This window comes from Salvelinus sp. IW2-2015, unplaced genomic scaffold (assembly GCF_002910315.2).
Source record: "Salvelinus sp. IW2-2015 unplaced genomic scaffold, ASM291031v2 Un_scaffold4632, whole genome shotgun sequence".
Classification (NCBI taxonomy): domain Eukaryota; kingdom Metazoa; phylum Chordata; class Actinopteri; order Salmoniformes; family Salmonidae; genus Salvelinus; species Salvelinus sp. IW2-2015.
The window spans coordinates 23,686-29,957 of record NW_019945902.1 but is presented as its reverse complement, the minus strand read 5'-3'; the positions used below and the strand labels follow the sequence as shown (position 1 = coordinate 29,957).

General features: G+C 42.9%; 1 pseudogene; it reads right to left on the bottom strand.

The window, feature by feature from the left end:
• Positions 1–707: 707 nt before the first annotated feature.
• The window catches only part of LOC112077503 (dickkopf-related protein 2-like), a 12,491-nt pseudogene continuing 6,926 nt past the window's right edge, over positions 708–6,272 (bottom strand).

Below are 6,272 nucleotides of genomic sequence, written 5' to 3'. Positions count from 1 at the left end.
CTTACCTAGTCCATCTAGTTCTTTATTGTTGTTCTCTGAAGAATGAACATCTACTGAAATGACTGGAGTAAACTGTAGCGAACTGTTTCCCAAACCTCTCCTCGATTACCCCAGCCAACTAATGAAGAGCCTGGTGATAAGCTGAACTAAAAATAATATATGCCATAAGCAGGCAGTTTTTATCCAAAGCCACTTACAGTCATGCTTGCATATACTGTATTTTACATGTATGGGTGGTCCTGGGAATCGAACCCACTATTGCAAGTGCCATGCTCTACCAAATGAGCTACAGCGGACCACTAATGAAGGGCCTGGTGATTAGTTGGACATTTGAATCAGGTGTGCTTGTATTGTATCAAATAAGGAACCAGATGGAGGTTTGYGAAACTGCAGTAACCTATAGAAATAAAGGTTKAAAAAAAAATATTRGGCTGTCCCCATAGGAGAACCCTTTTTGGTTCCAGGTAAAACCATTTTGGGTTCCATGTAGAACCCTCTGTGGAAAAGGTTCTACATTGAACCCAAAAGAGTTCTACCTGGAACCAAAAGCATTCTACCTGCAACCAAAAAGGGTTCTTCAAAGGGTTCTCATATGAGGGCAGCCAAAGAACCCTTTTAGGTTCTAGATAGCACCTTTTTGTAGGCCTACTAAACAGTGTTCAAAGTGTTCTGGTATCAACTATTGATAATAGTAAAGTAACAAGTCGTTTGTAATACAAAATACATTCTTTATTTATTCATCCATCACTGTAAATGCACAGAAAATATCTGCTGAAAACAGTAGGACAGTGACATTTGCCTCAATGCGGTCATATTCGTGGCTTATTGGGTGTGCGGCTTTCAGTTACTTATTTTTGGCCACCCATCCCATGAAAGTGAATGTCATTCCAGTTCATATGAACGTCATTCCAGTGCACTGCTTGCTGTGAAGGCTATCTGATGGTGTTCGCATGTTTAGGTAAAAATACCAATAATGTCCCTTTTGGAACACTGACAAGTAGAGAGTCTATAAACACCGCACAATCTGATTGGGCCCAAGCCCACCCAGGGCCACCAGTGCCTACACGACAGACTTGAACTAACCTTGCTGCAATGTCCCCTTTAAATCATCTCACCCAATCCTTTTTGTTGTTACCTTAATATCTTTCTAATGTTTATTATTATCTGTACATGATATACATTGATTCTTAAATACAATTTCAATCGTTTCCACATTATATACAATATAAGAGCTTATTGACGTTAGAAAACTGGTGGAAATGGTGCCTGGAAAACAAATGTAAAACAAAATGGAGGTACATATTATTGCATTGACTATGTACTGTAGTGAACAACTGGTTAAGTTTAACATTGAAAATCATCTAATATGAAAAACAATGAGCAGGTAGGTACACTGTACATCCAGTAAGACATGTGTAAAAAGTAAGCATTTTCCCAGACTCATGAGAAATAAAAAAGATTAAAACATTCTAGAAGGTGCAGGTCACATTTCATAGGTATTGTATAGTGAATTATATTATCATATCAATGAATACAGATCGCAAATGTGGGGAAAGAGCAAAGGTTATTGGGCATATTTGCAATTACGGTAATATTTTCAGAAATTGTAATAGTAGTAACAGATAAAACCATGTGTTCAATATGTCCTGATTGAATTCCTGGATTCCTGGTTGTGTCTCAGCTCCAGTCATATGGATGTCATTTGGGGACTGGAGGCACTTTGGGGTCTGGTATCAGTTCTACACCACTGACCCTCCAGTCCTGTGGTTGAACCAATCAAACTGAATCTCTTTGGATTCTAGCCTGCAATCAAACTGAATATGTTTGGATTCTAGCCTGGATTCTATCAAAATCTAGAAAACTAAACATGTTTGGATTCCAGGCTCTTAATAATAGCCTTACTATGGCATACGTCTACACTTAGACTCAAATGAGACAAATCCAGGCTAGTTCTCAACCCAAATGAACACGAATGCGAGATTCCGGAGCGGTGCCAGAGACAGCATTTTCCACCACCATCAACAAAACACCAAATGATGGAAATTCTTGTGGAAGACTCATCTTCTCATCCCTCCAATAGAGTCCAGACACTTGTCAAATCTATGCGAGGTGCACTGAAGCTGTTCTGGATCGCGGTGGCTCAACGACCTGTTGAAACACTTTATGTTGTTGTTCCTTTATTTTGGCAGTTACCTGTATATCTATGTTCATAATCTATACAAAACATATATGCTTTTTGTTCTTTACTAGCATGGTTGAGCCTACATGTTGGTTTGAGAGTCATTGTTATTGTAGGCGGCTATTCGTTTGGAGATTCCACATTGGTTACACTATTGGAGTGAACGCTACAAATATAATCAGAATAGTGAGATTACAATAGCGCTTGTATCGGTTAGCTGGGGTTCCCTTAGTGTGAAAATATCATATGTGAAATATGTGCCAAAAACAAACATAACTAGTAAACGAAGGGTGCATCACAGCAGTCTTGCCTTCATCAGGATAGATAGGAAGAGGATGATGTTTCTATGCCGTTGGTTAATGATGGCTGTAATAAAGATATGTCTTTTCTTTTCATGATGTGAAAATATATGCAAGATTTTAAGGAACTTGTACATAAACCACATCCAACTTTGTGAAGAGCCTTCGACATAAAGAAGTTATTTTGCATAAAGTCCTCGAGAACCCGCTGCACAACTTAACGATGAACGCAACATTCTCAGAACTGTGTGGAATGTTCTGAGCTGGAACACAACCAAACAGGAAGAATCATACATGGAACGGTGCCAAATGTTCTCAGAAGAACCTTCTTCTTTGCTTTAGTTTTGCTGGGTATCAACCAGCCCTTAGCATCTTCCATTCTCTCTCTTAATCTCTCTTTCCAAGTCTCTCTCTCATGTCACTCCTGGTTCTCCTCCCCCGAAAGCAGGTCGGAGGAAGACAAGAGAAAGGCCTCGGCAGACAGCCCTGCCTCACCCTTCAGATCCTCTGGCACATGTGAAGCCTGGACTTGGAGGAGGAGGTGGCGTCCTTCCAGACCTTGCAGGAGAGGCCCTTGGCACAGTCGCAGCGCTGGAAGATCTCCAGGCCGTGGGAGCCCTTCTTCCTCTGCTTGGTGCACACCTCGCCCTGCCGCCAGCACCGGCTTGCAGATCTTGGTCCAGAAGTGGCGAGCGCAGCAGTAGCCCACGGAGCAGTCCGACGAGCGCAGGCACGGGTCGCCTCGTGTCCTGGTCAAGGGAGGGAGAGAAAGGAGTCTTAACATGGACTAGTATGAGGGAATACGTAGGGGTCACATGCAAAAACTAGACCTTTTCTTACTTCTCAGCATGTATTGAATATACTCGTACCCTTTACTGCATTTACTAGTATAGAATACTATATAATCTACTGTGGATTCTATTACCATTCCTTATTTAGACCAGGGATGGGCAAACTGGCGTCTGCGGGGAAGGCCCTCGGACTCAGCGGCCAGCTATATATCAAGGTCGAATTAGAGCCCAGGGGGCCACCATTGATGGGTGAGAAACTGCAGCCCTCATGATGAATTCAGATTGTTTTGTGGCCCCCACCACCATCAAAGTTGCCAATCCCTGTTCTAGACTGTGGAATGTAAAAAATGTAATCTATGTGTGTTTGGAGCAGGGTTTTCCAAACCCTAGCACTACACAGCTGATTCAAATAACCAAACTCATCATCTAGCTTTGATGATTTGAATTAGCTGATGTGCTAGGGCAACAACCAAAACGTGCACCCAGGGTTGTGCAGGACCAAGTTTGGGAAACCCTGGTTTTAGAACATGGACAATTCGTGGCATTCATCAATATGTAGAGGTAATCATGCTCTTACATGTGAAATGTACAGTACACTCTACAGGGAAGATCCCCAACTACTAAGCCACAGGAAATGCCCATTATCTTTGTTTTGACTTCCGTAGGAAGAGCTCAAACATACATCTAGCTTTCTTTTCATCTCAATTCAAATTACATTACAGGGCTATTATATTAGTGGACTGGAAATGTCCTTAGATTTATCAACTAAATTAACCTATTTCGGGTAGAACTTGATGTTCTTGCAGGAGGTTTATTTTACAGGTTTATTATAGTCTTTCAAAGGATGTAATTAGTACGACAAATATTATGATCCATGTTATTTAGTCATGCAAGTTTTCTGTGAAACAACCAGTTTCCCCTGTTCCAGACGGGTTTCTCGACACACACCAGCCGTCCTGTAACTCTGGCAAAACCTCCGTTTCTCGTAAGGGGTTTGTTTTTCGAAATGAAGTTCCAATCAACAGCATGAAGTTCCACTCAGTGCTCTGCCTGAATGGAATGTTTATATGTTGTGTTGATCTCTCGACTCTCCCTCCAAAGTCACTGCAATTGAGTTGCAGAGGCGATGCAAGATGAGAGTCAGACGCAAATGAAAAAGTGAATAGCCTAGCGTTTACTCAAAACGAACTCAAATACTGCACCCTTTTTATACTGGCATTTTAGCATTGTGGCTATTCATTTCTCCAGAGGTCATTTACTGCACCGCCATTAAGGTGTCTCATTAGAGGTAGAACTTTATTGACAACAACACTGCTTATACGAAGTGTAGGCCTATTCACTTGTTGAGTCCGGCTAAAACGAATGCCAAACGGGGATTCAATAATAACTCCAGTTATTAATACCACACGCACCTCCAACTCGACATTCTGTGGTTTCACAAATGTATATGAGACAGCGTGGTGCTGTCAGCGAGAGTGTTTGTATGCCTGGTTTATGTAGGTGCCGTGGGGAACAGCAAGGGGCCACTGTGGTTGGTTTCTCTCAGCCAGGCCCCCATGCTGAGCCGTGGTCTCTGAGGTTCGCAGCTGATATACGAGCCAGCGGGTAATTATAGCGGTCGTTTGCGGACTGGCTTCTCTTAACTTCGTGTGACTACAGACAAGTAACAGAGAACCGGGACAACAGAGATTCAGCGCCGTGGACCAGGATCAGCGAGAGATAGTGCGATTGCAAAATCGAAAGAACAGAGATCCCTTCATATGACTGTATATCTTCTCCCAGGTCAGGCCAAGAAGCGGTCTTTCAGACCTGGGTTCAACTGGTATCGAAGATCTTTCAAATTACTATAGCTTGCTTGACTAAGCTTGCCTGGTGCAATTGAAACAATGGAGTAGTTCGAAAAGTACAAACCCCACCCATCTCTCCAGGCAATCTCAATCGAACACTCAAAGCATTTTAAGCAGATTTCAAATACTATTTAAACCCTGGTCTGTTTACAGCTGTATAAGAAGTAGGTGAAATGGGCTACCTTTATAGAGTGTTTGGCCGGCGCTGCTTTGCCACTCTTCTTCAGTCGACAGTGCTGTCCTTGGTGGAGAGCTTGTTGTGGTCGTCCAAGGCTGAGATGTGAGGTGAGAGGACGCTCTCCGAGATAGGGACACAGATATCTACATGGATACGGCCAGCGGAGAGAGAGAAGTTACAGGTGAGCTCAACCACCACATAATCATGATTGATTGATATCATTACAGCTAAAGACAAGCCAGGGTTTGATAGATACAGTGGCATATTCCGTCTTCTATATGAATGTCTGTTCAGTTGGTCAACGACAGTTGTTTAACTTGTGTTATTAGGGATCATATTGCCATTACAGCTACCCGGTGACTAGTACATTTGGTTATCATTCATGTCTATTGCAGTTCATCTCTCAGAGCATTCAGTGCTGACCTATGGTAGAAAGCATGTGTTCAATATGGTTTAAATGTAATTGCTCCCTCATTTTCTATTTAACCTTTATTAACTAGGCAAGTCAGTTAAGAACAAATTCTTATTTACAATGACGGGCCTAGGAACACTGCCTTGTTCAGGGGCAGAAAGACAGATTTCTACTTTGTCAGCTCGGGATTCGATCTAGCAACCTTCGGGTTTACTGCCCACGCTCTAACCACTAGGCTACCTGCGCCCCCCATTTAAATGTCCTCTGTACTAGATAGATGTCCCTCTCTGCTGCATGACACCCATCCAGTATGTCGTTAGGAATTGTTCTGTAATATGACAGAGACGTAGTGTTCACTTCACACCGGCTTCAGAAATGCTGACTTAGAAGTAAGAGAGGTCCGTCAAGACAACGTACAGTTGCTGCAGCGGTTGCTGGGGCAGCACATGGCGTCTCTATGGCAACGCTTCTTCCTCCGTCGGCAGGTGAGACAGCGGGAGGGTGCTTGCTGAGGGCTGTGGCAGTAGCTTCCTACAGTGCACTCCTTACGCGGCTGATCTCTCTCG